This window comes from Bos javanicus, chromosome 12 (assembly GCF_032452875.1).
Source record: "Bos javanicus breed banteng chromosome 12, ARS-OSU_banteng_1.0, whole genome shotgun sequence".
Lineage (NCBI taxonomy): Eukaryota > Metazoa > Chordata > Mammalia > Artiodactyla > Bovidae > Bos > Bos javanicus.
The window spans coordinates 69313051-69331515 of NC_083879.1; the positions used below are offsets into that span (position 1 = coordinate 69313051).

At 40.7% G+C, this 18465-nt stretch overlaps 1 non-coding gene across 1 annotated transcript; it reads left to right on the forward strand.

Moving 5' to 3' along the window:
* The first annotated feature begins 4293 nt into the window (after positions 1-4293).
* On the forward strand, positions 4294-4366 carry TRNAR-GCG (transfer RNA arginine (anticodon GCG)). The gene has a single exon. It is a non-coding gene; the product is annotated as a tRNA-Arg (tRNA).
* The last annotated feature ends 14099 nt before the right edge of the window (positions 4367-18465 follow it).

Sequence of the window (18465 nt, forward strand, 5' to 3'; positions counted from 1 at the left end):
CTCAGCTCAGAGGGTAGTCTGTGAACAGTATTGTTTGTTTAGTCCAGGGTACTAGACTGGCCCCATCACTTCATGGGAAATAGATGGGGAAACAGTAGAAACAGTGTCAGACTTTATTTTTGGGGGCTCCAAAATCACTGCAGATGGTGATTGCAGCCATGAAATTAAAAGACGCTTATTCCTTGGAAGGAAAGTTATGACCAACCTAGATAGCATCTTGAAAAGCAGAGATATTACCTTGCCAACAAAGGTCCATCTAGTCAAGGCCATGGTTTTTCCAGTGGTCATGTATGGATGTGAGAGTTGGACTGTGAAGAAAGCTGAGTGCCGAAGAATTGATGCTTTTGAACTGTGGTGTTGGAGAACACTCTTGAGAGTCCCTTGGACTGCAAGGAGATCCAACCAGTCCATTCTGAAGGAGATCAGTCCTGGGTGTTCATTGGAAGGACTGATGCTGAAGCTGAAACTCCAGTACTTTGGCCACCTCATGCGAAGAGTTGACTCATTGGAAAAGACCTTGATGCTGGGAGGGATTGGGGGCAGGAGGAGAAGGCAGAGGATGAGATGGCTGGATGGCATCACCGACTCTATGGACATAGTTTGATTGAACTCCGTGAGTGGGTGATGGACAGGGAGGCCTGGCTTTCTGCGATTCATGGGGTCACAAAGAGTCGAACACGACTGAGCGACTGAATTGAACTGAACTAGACAAGGATCATCTTTTTTATGTGCTGTGATATAAAAGTGTAGGGAAGCTTGGCTAAAGAATCATCTCTGTACAGAGCAAGGAAGAGTTTTTAGCTTCAAGACCTTCTGAGGCCTAATAAGTACTGAGAGACAAACTTGGGAACTAATATTTATGGAGCAATGGCAATTCACCAGGAACACATTCCCCTGTGTTCTATGAGTCCCATTTGACAGATGAAGAAACTGAAGCTCAAAGATACTTAGTGGACTGCCTAGGTTACCTGTACATAACAAGTATGTGGATTGATCTGGATTTATAGGATCTGATTCCACAGTCAGTCTTTTTCAGCTTCTCCTCTCAGCCCAGCAGTTGTCTCATGGTGCAATATGGAACGCCAAATTGGATTAGAACCAAATCCCAAATCACAGCCTGGCTGGCAATGGAAAAAGGTCACTCTGGGGGTGCGAGGAGGAGCCAGTGCCAAGCCTCCCCGTCCTCTCCTTCCAAGGCCTTGCGCGCTCCTTCTTGGGTCTGTGTCACAGGCATTCGATCCTGTCCTAAGCCAAGGCCATCCCACCACAGTGCCCTTTTCTTTTATAAAATAACTAAAACTGGGTCCCCCGTGACTTCTGAATTAATGCTTTCCCTTATAAACCCTAGCTGGCTCACTTCACTGCCAGGCTGTCTAATGACTATGCTTACTTAGCTCCAGTATTATCATTCCTCCCTTGCTGTCAACATACATAATGACCATTAACATGGCTAAGTTTTAGGAATATACTCTCCTTGAGCAGACTGTACAATGAGGTGCCATTTATTAGGTCTCAGAGGGAAGGCAAGTTTGTTCAATGTGTTGCTTATTGCTGGATGACTGATATGATGACACAACTTAACCAACAATACCTACACTACATAACTAAATATGCTGATGCTATATAACTAACTATACCTACCCTATGTAACTAAACTATATCTATACTTCATAACTAGCTATACCTATACTAGTTGACTAACTATATCCTACTCTACATAACTAACTATGCTGCTGCTGCTACTGCTGCTAAGTTGTTTCAGTCATGTCGTGTCCGACTCTGTGCGACCCCAGAGATGGCAGCCCACCAGGCTCCCCCGTCCCTGGGATTCTCCAGGCAAGAACACTGGAGTGGGTTGCCATTTCCTTCTCCAATTTAACTAGCTATACCTATACTACTCAAATAACTATACCTAATCTTTATAACCAACTATACCTACTCTACATAACAAATTATACCTACTCTGCATAACTAACTATACCTACACTACATAACTAACTATACCTATTCTACATAACTATACCTACTCTACATAGCAACTACACCTACACTATGTAAGTAATGCCACACTCATCTCCATGTAGCACCATCCTTTTTCAGGTGATCGAATTTTGCAGAAACCCAGGATAAAGTTTGCAAAAGGGTATATTGGAGCTGTGGGGTGGGGGGAGGTTAGAGACGATGAATGCATCCAGATGAAATGCCCCCACCACCCCAGTTCTCGCTGGCCCAGAAGCGCCATGGCAAGGGCACTGCTCATTTCCATGTGCTGAAGGCAAACCTTAGACAAAGGCACAGTTGAGAGTCAAAGTTTCCAGTACGATCAGCGTTCCCAAGTATTTGATTGAAGTTAGATAATCATTGGGTCTGCACAGATCATTGTCCTCTTGGACTCCTGTGTCTATTTTCACATCCCCAGTTATAATCTAAAGCTGTATTATTTACTGTAAGATACCTTTGTGGAAATCCAGAGCTCTCCCTTCTCAATTGCACAGGCAGCAGACTGCTATTATCACCTGAACCAAGCAGGGGATGGTTCACCACTAACATGGGCATCAACTTTGTTTTTTACTTGGCAATGCCCAGACTGACTACTCAGATGGTAAAGAATCCACCTGCCACACGGGAGACCTGGGTTCAATTCCTGGATTGGGAAGATCCCCTGGAGGAGGGCATGGCAACCCACTCCAGTATTCTTGCCTGGAGAATCCCCATGGACAGAGGAGCCTGGCAGGCTGCAGTACCTGGGGTCGCAAGGCATTGGACACGACTGGGCAACTAAGCACACAACCCACCCAGACTGCCTATTCTGGTTAAATTGTGTCCCCCTAAAAAGATATACTGGTGTCTTGACCTCAGATCCTGTGGATGTGACTTCAGTTGTAAAATAGGATCATTGCAGATGTGAGCATTAAGATGAGGTCATTAGGGTGGGCTCAAGTCCAGTGTGACTGGTGTCCTGGTAAGAAAAGGCTGACCCACAGGGAGACTGTGAGGATGGAGGTGGAGGACCGTGAGGATGGAGATGGAGAATGGACTTGTGCAGCTGCCAGCCAAGGGATGCCAAGAATTGGCAGCTACCCTCCCCATTCCCTCAAGCTGGAAGAGCCTGAGAGGATTCTCCCCAGAGTCCCAGAGGGAGCATGGCCCCTTCCAATGCCTTGAGTTAGGACTTGTGACCTCCAGAACTGTGAGAGAATGATTTCTGTTGTTTTAAGCCACCCAGTTTGGTGTACTTGGTTCGGGCAGCTCTAGGAGGCCCATCCACTGCCCTTTTCTTAAGAGTCCATTTAGGAGGATGTCTGTATGTAAAGTGTCTACACGTTGTCGTTGAGCTGCGCTGTTCTACATTGTGTTCTTTCTTTTGGTTTTGAAGCAAATTAATTAACATGATACAGAAAAGGGAGAATACAAATGCTGAAGCCCTCACTTTAAGCCCTCATACTCTTTTGTTCTCCATTATTACACCAAATTATTTAATTGGGTCTCTCTGATTGTGCTCAGACACAGAAAAGAACACAGTCTATTGTGAGACATCCTACAACCATAATGCAATATCAAATTCAATTCCCATCCAAAGTGCTCACTGCTAAAAGCCTGTTCTGTGGCTGCAGATTAATGAAGATCTGCATTGAGCAAAGTGGTGGTCGTGGAGACATTATTTTCCTCCAATAGAAGGCCTATTCTTGAAGAACAATAAAAGCATAGAGAAGCGTTAGTCTGCTTATGGATAGAAATAAATCAAAATGAATAAGAGGGTTGATGGAAATAGCCTGGAAGCAGCAGAGTAGAATTCTGAAAATACTGTTTTTGTTTTGAGAGAACATTTTCTTTCCTTCTCCCCATCCCTCCTCCCCCTAGAGACCCTCATAAAATGCTTCTGGGTGCAGGATCAAAAGCTATGGAGTGAAGAACAAATCTGAACATTTAAAGCCCAGTTAGAGATAATTAACTTTTTAAAAACGCAGTCCAGGCCAGCCTTGCTGTGTATACTGATGGTGGCCGGGAGGGCAAAGGGAGGGAACTCTGGGTCAGGAAGCAAGTTTGGGGAGAGGAGGTGAGACCCACAGAGGCACCAGTTGTAACGATGGCGAGCAGTCATCATGCTGCTTTCAGCTAATTAGACACTAGATCGATTTTTCATTCTCTCTGCTCCCTTTGATCTAAGACTGTTAGGTTTTCTACTCCTTTCCCTTCTCTCCTCTTTTCCAGTGTTCTCAAATCCTTTTTGCCTTCAAATGACCTATTCTTACCTCCCTACCGCCCATCCTAATTTTAAACCCCATCCTAAATTCCCTGATAGCTCAGTTGGTAAAGAATCTGCCTGCGATGCAGGAGACCCCAGTTCGATTCCTGGGTCAGGAAGATCCACTGGAGAAAGGATAGGTTACCCACTCCAGTATTCTTGGGCTTCCCTTGTGGCTCAGCTGGTAAAGAATTCACCTGCAATGTGGGAGGCCTGGGTTTGATCCCTGGATTGGGAAGATCCCCTGGAGAAGGGAAAAGCTACCCACTCCAGTATTCTGGCCTAGAGAATTATATGGATTGTATAGTCCATGGGGTCGCAAAGAGTCAGACACAAACTGAGCGACTTTCACTTTCACTTTAAATTCCATAAAGAATCCCTCAATCTGACAATATCAGTCTTCCTTAATCTCTGCTCCTTTCTAACTTCCCAAGGTACATATTATCTGTGTTGTACCTTTGGCACAGATGCATCTTGAATTATACACCTGAGCTGTCCAGTATGGTAGCCAGCAGCCACATGTGGCTACAGATCACTTGAAAGGTGGCTGGTCTGAACTCTGGATTTTGAAGACTTAATATAAAAAGAAGAGAATGAAATATCTTAGTAATTTTTAAAGTTTAATTCTGAGTTGATATTTTCGTTATACTGGGTTAAATAGAATATATTATCAGAATCAATTTCCCCAGTTTCATTCTGCTTTTTAAAACATATCTACTGGAATATTTAAATGGTGCATGTAGTTTGCATTTGTGAAAAGCATTGTATTGCATTGTATTTTTTTTGGACAGTGCTGTTATGTAAAATTCAACACGTAGATCATCTCTGGTATGGCCACTTAAGATGGTAGCAATTAAACTAGTATTATTAATACTAGAGGACTGACTCTGGTATTCTGATAAGATATCAAACTCTCCAAATGAAAGTCAAATCCCAAGCAACCTTGCAGTCACCTCTTCATGATGCCTGCTCCGTCTAAACCCTGCAAAGACTGCTTTTCCAGGCCAGGCAGAGGGGCCTGCCTCACATGGTCTTCACATCTGCAGCTTCCTCTTTGCTCCTCTATTCTCTCCAGGAGGCATTTCCACCTTCCATCCTTCAGTGCCCAGAGTACTCTTACCCTATCTCCATTGCCTCCTATCAAAGATGCATTCGCAGTCAGTGTAAGTGATTGATGATGCTTAATGCACCCGCACACTCAGGTCACTGTTGTTTTAGCAAAGGCCATGACCTCTGAGTTGGCTTAAGCCAAATGAAGCTCTAACTGAAGGACCAGATGCAATGGGAAACCCGTGAGGGAGGTACTGTTTCAAACATCAAACTTTAGAAGGAAGCCTCTAAAGTCCCATCACTCCTCACTTCTCCCAACTGCCCTTCCAACCAGCAGGGCATTCACAAAAGGATTCCTGAGTGATCCACCGCAGGGCTCCACCCTCTAACCAGAGGCGATTCTACCATGGCTTAAAAAAAGTATGTATTTATCTATTTATTTGGCTGTGCCAGGTCTCAGTTGTGATACTCAGAATCTTCAGTCTTTGTTTCAGCCTGCAGGATCTTCTGTTGCAGCATGCAAACTCTTAGTTGTGAGTATGGGATCTAGTTCCCTGACCAGGGATCAAACCAGGTCCCCTGCACTGGGAGCATGGAGTCTTAGCCACTGGGCCACCAGGAAAGCATCCCCTAAGGAGGCTTAACACTTACATTCTCTTCTTTTCATCTATTAACCACATTGTGTCTGACCAGGGAGCTTAAAGCCTACTTAGTATTTTTGCAAATAACCTCAAAAGCACTCCCTGGCAGTAAGTTCTAAGAATTGATGTCATGTCTGCTCACAAATTCTTCTGCACTGCAAGGCCATTGCTCAAATGACTTGACTCGAATTTTAGGGACTGTGATCAGTTCATGATGCAGATATCTACACACTGTACAAAGATCCTCAGGAATCACAGACAAGCCCCTGCCTGTGTCTGGGTGACGCAGTCCACACACTTAGGAATGCAACATGTTTAATTTTACTTCCTCTATGAAGTTAATCGCTATTTTAAGTCCCCATTCCATGGGAGTTGTTGTTGTTCAGTCACCCAGTTGTGCCTGACTCTTTGCGACCCCATGGACTGCAGCATGCCAGGCCTCCCTGTCTCTAACTATCTCCCGAAGTTTGCCCAAATTCTTTGTGGCGACTTCTTTCTCACGTTCTGGGAAGCTTACCTTGTGCTCAGGCATTGGGTCCCCATGCAGTGTACTTCAATATCCTCAACAAAGCCACAGTTGCAATGCTACTTAATGTTTTCTGTGTAGTGACTAACATTTATCTGTGCTTTCAGGTCATATACATTGTCTCAGGCTTCTTGATGCACATGGCTGGGGGAATATAGAATTTCTCCCAAAACATTTTCTTACACAAAAGGGAAACAATTTATCCTAATATGTTTTCTTTTTCCTTTGCATTTTAAAATCTCAGGACTAAATTTACTGTCCAATTAGTGACATAATTTTATGTACAAGAGAATGTAATATCCCCATGAGTGGGGTCATATCACTGTTTTGTCCCTGATGCCAAGCACATTGCCTAGCATCTAGGTGATCAATGAATGAATACATTTCCCAGTTGTGGTTACAATTTGTTTACTCCTTGGGCTCTTTCTGCTTTTCGTGTGTATGTTTTATTGTGCATCACTTCTTTTTTGGAATGAGGTGAGAAAATAATGGAGAGAAGGAAGCAGGGAATGATGGGGTAATATAAAAATATTCTCTGTGTGCCTTCAACAGTTGACAATACAACACTGCCCTTTACATCTTTTTCTATAACCTTTTCTACTAATGTATTTTTAATGAAATTGTGCATTTAGTATTTAATATATGTAAAACAGATCAAAAAGAGATCTACACAGAACAGGAAATTCATCTACCCACCCCCAAAACCATGAACTGGGCTACTATCACTAGAGAGCTTCCCTGGTGACACAGCTGGTAAAAAATTAGTCTGCAATGTGGGAGACCTGCGTTAGATCCCTGGGTTGGGAAGAACCCCTGGAGAAGGGAACAGCTACCCACTCCAGTATTCTGGCCTGGAGAATTCTATGGACTGTATAGTCCATGGGGTTGCAAAGAGTCAAACACGACTGAGCAACTTTCACTTTTGAGTGCCTTAAAACAAGAATTGTTTAAATTTAATTTAGTTTTGTGTTACCTGACGGTGGGCCTCCCTGATAGGTTAGTGGTAAAGAATGTGCTGGCCAATGCAGGAGACGGAGGGTTTGATCCCTGGGTTGGGAAGATCCCCTGGAGAAGGAAATGGCAACCCACCACAGTAGTCTTGCTTGAGAAGTCCCATGGACAGAGGAGCCTGGCAGGCTACAGTCCATGGGATCACAAAGAATCAGACGTGACTTAGCAACTAAACATTATCAATAACAACAACAATATCTAACAATATACTTAGATTTTTGAAAGACTGATTCATTTGGTCAACAGATATCCTGTCAAAACATCACGTACGTGAGACCCTAACCTCTGGAACGATAGTTTCCTTTTGAAAATTCTCCCGATTGTACTTTAAGTGCTTTGAATTTAACTAACCATGAGAAATCTCCTTTTGAAAATAAAGTCATTAAAAGTTGGATAGTGTTACTATTGAAAAATATTCTTTGTGAAGAACTTGATTTCTTTGATATAATATTCATTTCCCTTGGGGAAACACCCTCGATAAATGAAAATATTTTTTACAGCAAATAATCTATTGCTTTAAGTTCATTTAAATGGATTTGATAATCTGTTTCAATTCCTGTGGCAAATTTCTATGAGGAAGGAATTTTAATTAAAATAAAAGTAATATATGCATATGACTTTTTAAAAGTACCAAATAGTTGAAAGAGTTTATAATGGAATGAATAGTTCTTTGCTCAATTCACCCCATGCCCAACTACCTCCCTAGAGAGACACAGGAGATTCAATAATCCCTACTTTTAGTACTTCTGGTGGTTGCGTCCATATCTCCAAATGACAACTTCATCTTTATTTCTTTATTTTTCAAGGAGACTTGATTTCACTTATCCTCCTCATCTCCATGTTTTAATATCATTATGTTTTACTTTTGTTTAGCTCTGCATAATAGTAAATATGCTTAAACTTTACATTTTTCATTCTGTTAACTGAAAACAGTATGTCTTAACTCTCAAGTTTGTGAGCAAAAGATTATTAGCTCCTCTATCCTTTTCTGCAGCTCTCCCCCAACTTTTACATCCCAGTTTGACGATATTATTTAAAAAAATAAAAATTGGGGAAAAAAGCAACAAGGTCAATATGAAAAAACAGGTCACTGCAGATTTAAGTATTATGATTTCACTTCTTTCTCCATTGCTCCAAAGTGATGACTCCAATTCTACTCAACAAGTATTCTTAAAGTAGAACCATCTGTATTAAACTCCTTTACTTACTGAAAAATGCTACAGTTTTGCTTGCTTCAGAGTCAACGTCAGGCTTTGCATAGCTTTTTAGTTTTCCAGGAGATCCTGACAGAGTCTTTTTTTCTGGTTGAGAGAAGAAATCATCTGCCTTCTTATTATACCTTTAATATTTTTCAGCTTCTTACTCATTCTATTACTTAGAGTCAACTTTGTTCTTTCTCATGAAGTCTACTGACTTTCTCTGCTAATTAGCTTCATCTTTGGACCATCACTTTCTTACATGACTATTTTTCCCATGAAGTTTTTAGTCCCCATTTTATCTCTTGCACTCTGTATCTTTAGTAAATGCCCTAGTTCTTTTGACATCTCAATTTTTCTACCATTTAAAGGTATCTCTTCATTTCTGGAGACCTCTTTCAGGGAGCCCTCTGTCCACTTGCAGAAGTCTGGACTGATCATTTTCTTAGGCCCCTCCTACAACTATCTTTCTGGAATTTCCCTTCTATGCTCTTCTGATTAAATACACAGTTCCTTGCATCTCCTGTTTTCCCTTTTTTGCATTTACTCTCTCATGGTACAAGAGCATATCCACAAAGAATTTTCCAATGAAGGGTATATGAGAAACAAACTTCACAAGTTTTCATATGTCTGAAAGTACATTTATTTTATTCTCCTTCTCAATGAACACTCTGGCTGGGTATAGAAATCCATTAAAATGCATTATTTTCAGAACTTTGAAGGGACTATCCATTGCCTCTTAGTATCTAGATTGCTGGTAAATCTGATATTAGTTTAATTGTGGGTCTTTTGAAAGTGATCTTTTCCCTCAGTAAAAGTTTTAAATATATGTTATTATTCTTGTCATTCTACAATTTTATAATAATTGTCTAGGTGTGGGAGTCTTTTTTTTTATACAATCTATTTAGTACTTAGTATTTCCCTCATTTTGAAGATTTGTGTCTCCATTAGCACTGGGAAACTTCATTATGCTTTGTTGTTATTGCTGTTTTCCTAATTTCCTCATCTTTGGTGTTTCTGTGTTTCTTCATTTTGGGAACTCTCATTAACTGTGTGCTGCTCACCTGAATTGATTCTCTAAGTCCTTATTCTTTCGCTCATATTTCTTGTTTTAGAATTTGTGTTCTGCCTTTTTTCTCACTTCTTTATTCTTTAAATGCCCTTCAATTATCCAATTTTAATCTCAACATCAAGAGTTTAATTTTCAGAGTTGCTGATTATTTCTGTTCATGATACATTATTTCTTTTTCTGATTGTTATATCTTCTCTTTTCTTCCCATATGTTTTTTGCTTGTCATTCTTTCTTCAAATATCTAGTGATTCTCAGCTGACCATTAATATTCAAGAATGAGGCCGTGGAAATGCTTGTAGGAACTCAGTGTCCATAGGGAGTGTTTATCAGCTGGGAAACTTCTTGTGTAAAATGAGCATATACCAATAAAATGAGCATATACATGTTGTAAGTCACCCCTCTCACAACAGCTCTCTTTTGTAATTGTCTTATCTAAGTATGGCATCTCCCTAGGATTCTATCTGGGTGGCTCCATCTCTCCTTGCTGCTGTGTCTTTCATGGACATTACAGACAGCTACCGCCTCTATATTATGTCTTGAGCAGTACATTCCTTTCCTTCTCTCGAATTTAGAAATCCCTCATTTACTTACAAGCCCATTTGGTTTTCCTTTATTGCTTGGGATTACACTTTTAAATTTTTCTTTACTTTCATTTTAATGGACTCTGGATATGGGAGTAGACATACATGTGCTGAGTTCAAAATAGTAGACTAACATTATTAAAAATTTTTTTTATCTACGTACATATTGAGTGTGGAGTAATTATGAATTTGAAGTTCTTTTAATATTTATTTTGTTTGCTTTAAAGTGTATCAGTTAGGAATGTCTTGGACCATAAGTAAAAAAAAAAAAAAGCAGAAAAACAATTAACATTGACTTTAAGAAGTAATGGGCTGTTTTCGTCCATGAAAAGAAGATTAGCAGGGTGGTAATTGAGGGTGTTCATTCATCTTCTCAATTGTGTAATGAGAAGACCAGACTCTTTCTGCCTTTTTGCTTTCCCTCCCTAGAATGGTGGCTTTTGTCCTCATGCCTGTCACCGCACGCAAATGGGCCCTGCAGCTCCAGGCCACATTAATATCTGAAGCAGAAAAAAGCAAAAGATTTCCCACCCCTCCCTCATTAGGCATGCACTCACTTCTAATTGGGCAAAACTGTGTCATGTAGCTACCCTTCTATTTATGGGATCAGGGAAATTACATGCTACCCTTAACTGGGCACACTGTTACCCGGAACAAAATCGGAGTTAACGAGGAAGGAAAAAGAATAGATAGACATCGGAGAAACAGCCCACAGAGTCTGTAGCAGGGAGCAAAGTATGATTTCTTTTTTAAATAAATGATTTTTAAGCTGTACAAATAATGTAAAATATAAGATACAATGTAAGTGACCATCAATAAGATTGCAAGAATACACAAGCAAATAATATATGATATAATTTAAAATATTCTAGACATTTTAAATCAAATTTGTTATATTTGTTGAAACCTTCTGGCAGGCCACAGTGCGCTATGAAAAGTTATTGAAACGTATGATGACCAAGCTACATAATGGTCCTTGATGGACTGTGTGTTTCTACCTCCTTACACAACCGAAAACATTGTTTTCTGCAGAAGAAATGGTCTCAGTTTTCCTTGGAGGTTGTTACCCCTTCCACCTTGACAGTCACCATACCCAGATCACCTCCAGATGAGAGCAGGGCCCAAAGCCACCAACTTTTTTCTTAAAGGGAAGGAAGGTTAAAATGAAACTTGAGTTGCTCTTGACCTATAAATACCTGGCATGTTAAATGTTTTTTGTGCATTAATATATAAATGTCTGTCCAGGATCACCTCCAGAAGAGAGCAGGGTCCAAGGCCACCAATTTTTTTTTTTTAAGGGAACGAAGGTTAAATTGAAACTTAGGAGTTGATCTTGACTAATAAATGCCTGGCATGTTAAGTATTCTTTGTGCATTAATATGTAAACGTCCGTCTCAGTCAAGGCCTTATCTTTCTGAGACATCTGCCCTAGCAGATGTGCCTAGGACACCAATGCCTTCTGATTACACTTATTGGCCAAATATCCCAAAGAACTGAGAATCACTAGGTGATGATTTAAATTGCTGGTCTTGGGGTTCAGCAAGTCCTGACTTTGTGTGTTGTGGAACTGTGAGCTGCCTCAAAGACCTTAGGAAGTGGCTCTAGAACTGGAAAGGACCAAATTTGGAGGTTAGGGGAAAGGATTCCCCATGCAGAGTACCTAGTGGAAGGTGGCCTTTTCTTTTTTACACTATTTTCCTGTTATTTCCTAGGGGGTGTTCTTTCTAGTCCTGGAAATATAATACAACAAATGGCTTTTTATCATTCGGGCAACCTGACCAAGAAATATATAAGCAAAAATCTACATTTCCAAAAAGCACTATCATATATATTTATGTGTTTTCTAATTGCTGTGTCAGCGAATTATTCTTGTGACAGCTTTCGCATTATACAATAATGACAAGTCAGATTCTTTTGCTGTGAATTTTTTAATATTTCATGTTAACCATAGACTGTAGTGTTTATTCCAGCTTCCTCATCCTGTAGACATTTGCCAAATAAAACATCAGGAAGGAAAGTCTGAAAGATTTTTATGTGTGGACCTTTTTTTAACATTCCCTAAAATAAATTTCCTTGCTTAGCAACAAAGGAGCTTTGGCGATAGAAAGCTTTGTCCTGTGTTATAACTTTCATATTACCCTCTCCGCAGCCATTTTTCTTTGGCTGCCTGGTGGATATCATTCATTGCAACTTCTCTTCACTCCTTTGGATTCATAGCTGATGCTCTGTGGACCATAAAATTTCAGCTGCAAAACCAGAACATCTCATTATTTCTGAAATATCAAGCTTGTATCTTCTTGATAAATAATTCCTACTAGTATAATGTATCAGACTAAAACATATTTTCTGAGGCCAGTGAGGTTAAAGCGGCAATCTCACCTTTTCTAATTTTTTTGCCCTGAAGACAGTGATTTCCATATATAGAGTGACCCCGGTTTGTGTTGAACATGGGGAATGAGGATGAAGCATGAAACGACACATATTGCTGTCAGAGATTTGAAATGAGGCCCGCTAACCTGTAGGCAGCCTTCCAGACTAATCAGCCCTTCACATTACCAATGTATTCAGATAGCTCCACACCTTAGCCGGCAACGGGCCGGGAACTTTTCCCTTTCTTCCTTCTTTGTCTCCCTTTTAAGTCGCAGCCAATGACAAACATTACATTTTAATGTAATTCTTCCTTCCCTCTCCTACTCCACTGCAAAGAAAAAGAGAGACAGTGTCCACTGACAGCGGATCTCTGAGACACCGGTCTCATCTGGTTTCCCTGATGCTTGAAAAGTGGGTGCGACCATTTGGATTTGCTTCTGAATATACATCAGTCAGCGGTGCTTAAACAGGTGATAACGTTTTTACTCTTTCAGTTGACAACCGTCAGTGCACTGGAATTCAGGCAGTTACTAGAGTTGGCTGCCTCTTCTAGCACGAGATGTTTTTAAGGGAAAATCAGATCACCGCTCTGAGTTTTGTTTGCTGTACCTTGCAGGATAGCAGTGCTGGGATTGGGAAGAAGTTTTCTTAAACAAAGAATGTATTTTCTGCTTCCTGAAGCCCTCTCTTTTAGGGTCTGTTTCATAAATAAGGAAATCTGCTGACGTCTTGCCAAAAAGTTATCTGTCCTAGGTCTGCAACTGAGTGATGTTACAATTAAATATGTATATAAGTGTATATATTTATTTGTGCTGCTGCTGCCACTTAGTCGCTTCAGTCGTGTCTGACTCTGTGCGACCCTATGGACTGCAGCCTGCCAAGCTCCTCTGTCTTTGGGATTCTCCAGGCAGGAGTTCTAGAGCAGGTTGCCATGCCCTCCTCCAGGGGATCTTCCCCACCTAGGGATCAAACATGGGTCTCCTGCATTGCAGACAGGGTCTTTACCGCTGAGTCACCAGGGAAGTCCATATTTATTTGCATTTATATGTAATTTAACATATATATTTGTCTGATATGTATATATATACTATACATGCACACATACACACACACATATATATATACATTGTTTTGTTGTTCAGTTGCTAATTCATGTCCAACTCTTTGCGACCCTATGGACTGTAGCACACCAGGCTCCTCTGTCCTTCTCTATTTTCAATGAGTCAACTCTTCCCATCAGTTCAGTTCAGTAACTTAGTCGCTTCCGACTCTTTGTGACCCCATGGACTGCAGCGTGCCAGGCTTCCCTGTCCATCACCATCTCCTGGAGCTTGCTGAAACTCATGTCCATTGCGTCAGTGATGCCTTCCAACCATCTCATCCTCTGTCGTCCCCTTCTCCTCCTGCCTTCAATCTTTCCCAGAATCAGGGTCTTTTCAAATGAGTCAGTTCTTCGCATCAGGTAGCCAAAGTACTGGAGTTTCAGCTTCAGCATCAGCCCTCCCAATGAATATTCAGGACTGATTTCCTTGAGGATTGACTGGTTTGATCTCCTTGCAGTCCAAGAGACTCTCAAGAGTCTTCTCCAACACCACAGTTCAAAAGCACCAATTCTTCGGCACCCAGCCTTCTTTATGGTTCAACTCTCTGCAGAAAGAGCCTCCAACCCTTGGTGGACCATGTATTATTTCAAGTAGTCTTTCCATCTATATGAATACCAACCTTCCAGGAGACTGAATCAGCAATATTCCTGCATATAAGGAATAAAAAGCACATACAATTCTAAAATGTATTTAATAGCATTACCGAATTTATGGGATCTATCATAAAGATATATTTTCTCCATGGAAAATACAACTACCTTTTGAGTATGGGATCTGATTTTTTTCCCTTGGAAAAAAGATTTCATACCAAAAAATTTAGAAACCACTAAGCCAAGAAAGACAGTGAGTTACCTAGATCCATACTGACAGAAAAATCAGGGCTGGAACCAGAGACCTGCTATAACCAGCTGAGAAAAAGTTACTTTGACTTCACTTCCAGGGAGTGAAAGCTCCATCACAGGTACCCCCTAAGAGGCCAAAAGTGTCAGATGACCAAATCATCTAATAAATATCCCCTGCCTATCCTGGGCAGCCATGTTTTCTTGACTGGCTTTGTATCCTGTTGTTGCTGTTTAGCCCCTCAGTCATGTCTGACTCATTTGCGACCTCATGCACTGTAGCCCTCCAGACTTCTCTGTCCATTGGATTTTCCCAGCAAGAATACTGGAGTGGGTTGCCATTTCCTACTCCAGGGATCTTCCCAACCCAGGGATTGAACCTGAGTCTCTTGTGACTCTTGCATCCACAGGCGATGCAACCACTGAGCCACCAACAAAAATACATTCGCTTGTTGAAGAGGAATTTAGATAGCATTTTTCAAGCTTAAATATGTGAAGATTTCTTTCAAGGGGAAGCTATATCCTCAAGGGTTGGCATGTGATTTTGATTTTTCATGTTGCCTAAAAACATGCAAACATAAAGCGAGGGGCAACTTCCTAATGTTAATGGTCTTGTTATAAATAAAATATAATAAAAATTCCAATCAGCAATATTAAAGCAAGTTGTTATTTTGCTGAAACACTGCTGTAAACCTGTAATATGCAAACAACCTGATTGCCACACACACAGATCTCTTTCAAAAGTTTGGCTTAAATGCCTAATGTGTTCTAAGTGATAATATAATTCCTCTACCGTGTTTCTCTTTTTAAGCTATTTTAATTTGATAGTACATTCAGTTATCATCAAAAAGAAAGCATCAAACCATAAAATTTTATGGAGTACACCCAGGAGTACCCCCACCCAAGCATCTGAGCACACCAAATAGGGAAACACCATTTTAGATACATGACATCCAATAACAATGAAGGAAACATTGGAGACAACACCCTGAGCAAACACTTCAGGCCTAATGCTATCCAGATAGCAAAGTTCTCCAAAAAAAAAATCATTGTTAGAAGTGCAATGACAAGAGTTCAACATAAACATCCAAAAGTAGCTAAAAGCAAATTAACCTTTAAAATAAAGCTGACAAGAAGACATCTTCTGGGTATGAGATAGGAACTTGTGATAATTTGATGAAACGATTTTAAATAGTAAGTTTTCCTATTTACCAGAAAGTTCACTCTGATATTTTGCATTTTTTAATTTAAAAACTAGAAACAAAATTTTCATGAGAGGGAATATTTCACTGCTCTCCTTTATGAACTATGTCCTGTCTAAATTGTGAAAAGCTCTTTGCAGAGCACCTGCCCTTTATTCAAACCTCCTCACTCCACATTCTGAAACCCATGCAATTTGCTCCCAGCCTGTTCTGCAGCCACAAGTTTGCCAACTGGCAGCTGCACCAGTTGACTCAGAAAATTCAGGTTGATTCAGCTTGAATGGGATCTACAAATGCAAATTATTTATGTGTTCACTCTTTTACATTCCCAGAGAACTGCTAGCCAAGCTCTGCCACCTGTATTGCCCAATATTCACGTAAATGGATTTTGACTGTTAGATAGCCGTTCATTTTATTTGCTATTCACTTGGGAAATTTTTATTAGATGTCTCTAATTCAAGTTCACAAATACTCAAGCAATTTTCTTTTTTTGAAGGGAGGCAGTTTTTTCCCCCTTCCTTTGGAGTCTTACTGATATTTTTCTGGAATTAATTCCACAAGGAAGAAACACCTCTTAGGGATCCGTAATTGCAACCATAAAAAGATGTGTGTCTGTGTGTGTGTGTCTTTCTCATTTAAGATCATGCTCAGATTAGTATCTTTTTCTAACAGACTGAGGCATTGTATTAATCTAGAAGACCCTATGAACATACACATGAACTACTAATTTACAGATACTTAAGACTTTATTTTTCTGGGCTCCAAAATCACTGCAAATGGTGATTACAGCTATGAAATTAAAGGATGCTCACTCCTTGGAAGGAAAGTTATGACCAACCTAGACAGCATATCAAAAAAGCAGAGACATTACTTTACCAACAAAGGTCCATCTAGTCAAGGCTATGGTTTTTCCAGTGGTCATGTATGGATGTGAGAGTTGGACTATAAAGAAAGCTGAGGGCCGAAGAATTGATGCTTTTGAACTGCGGTGTTGGAGAAGACTCTTGAGAGTCCCTTGGATTGCAAGCAGATCCAACCACTCCATTCTAAAGGAGATCAGTCCTGGGTGTTCATTGGAAGGACTGATGTTGAAGTTGAAACTCCAATACTTTGGCCACCTGATGCAAAGTACTGACTCATTTGAAAAGAGTCTGATTCTGGGAAAGACTGAGTGCAGGAGGAAAAGGGGACAATGGAGGATGAGATGGTTGGATGGCATCACCGACTCTATGGACATGGGTTTGAGTAAACTCTGGGAGTTGGTGATGGACAGGGAGGCCTGGCGTGCTGCAGTTCATGGAGTTGCAAAGAGTCGGACACGACTGAGCTACTGAACTGACCTGAAGACTTCTGGGTGAAATTTGTGCAATTATATTCCTACCATTGTCCCTACAAATGTGTTTAGCATTGTTTCATATTTTATTTCTAATTCTACCCATAAGCCTCTATGCTGGGCTCTGCTTAGTTGCTCAGTTGTGTCCTGTAGCCCGTCAGGCTCCTCTGTCCATGAGGATTCTCCAGGCAAGAACACAGGAGTGGATTGCCATGCCCTCCTCCAGGGAATCTTCCTGACTCAGGAATCGAACTGGGGTCTCCTGCATTGCAGGCAGATTCTTCACCAGCTGAGCTACCAGGGATGCCCCCATAAGTCCCCCTCACCCAAAAAATATTTTTGCAAACATTTTTAAGAAGAGAAAGCAGACTGAGATAAATTTTCTCAGCTTATAACAATTTCACAAACTGCTGAGCCACAATTCAAACTGAAGGCAGATTTCTAAGCGTTCTCTCTGTACTGCCTAGAATATAGACTGTCATTGCAGAGAATTCTGATGCTCTGAGCTGAGGGGCTGAGAAAAGGTACAAATAGAAGAGCATAAACTATTTTGTGACTTTGCATTAGTTCTTCAATAAATATTTACTGAGCAACTATAACACAGAATATTCTGATTAAACACTGCAATTAAATAAGTCATTTTTGCTGAGTCACAGGTCAAGTCTTAGAAATTTCAAATACATGATTATAATGTATAGAAGACATATATACAGTGTGTTCTTTGACAACAGTAGAATACAGCCAAAACTCATGAGAAGTTAACTACAAAGCTCTTAATATTTGGAAATTAAGAATACACTTCAGCTAGACATTCAGGTTTTCTCTTCAGTGAGCTGCCTGATTGTATCCTTCACCCAATTTTTATTATTTCAGTTCAGTTCAGTCACTCAGTCATGTCCAACTCTTTGTGACCCCATGGACTGCAGCACACCAGGCTTCCTTGTCCATCACCAACTCCTGGGGCTTGCTCAAACTCATGTCCATTGAGTAGGTGATGTCATCCAACCATCTCATCCTCTGTCACCCTCTTCTCCTCCTGTCTTCAATCTTTCCCAGCATCAGGGTCTTTCCCAACAAGTCTGTTCTTTGCATCAGGTGGCCAAAGTATTGGAGCTTCAGCTTCAGCATCAGCTTCAGTCCTTCCAGTGAATATTCAGGACTGATTTCCTTGAGGATTGACTGGTTTGATCTCCTTGCACCTTTCAAGAGTCTCCTTGCATCTCTCGAGTCTTCACCAAAACCAGAGTTCATTTGGTGCTCAGCTTTCTTTATAGTCCAACTCTCACATCCACGCA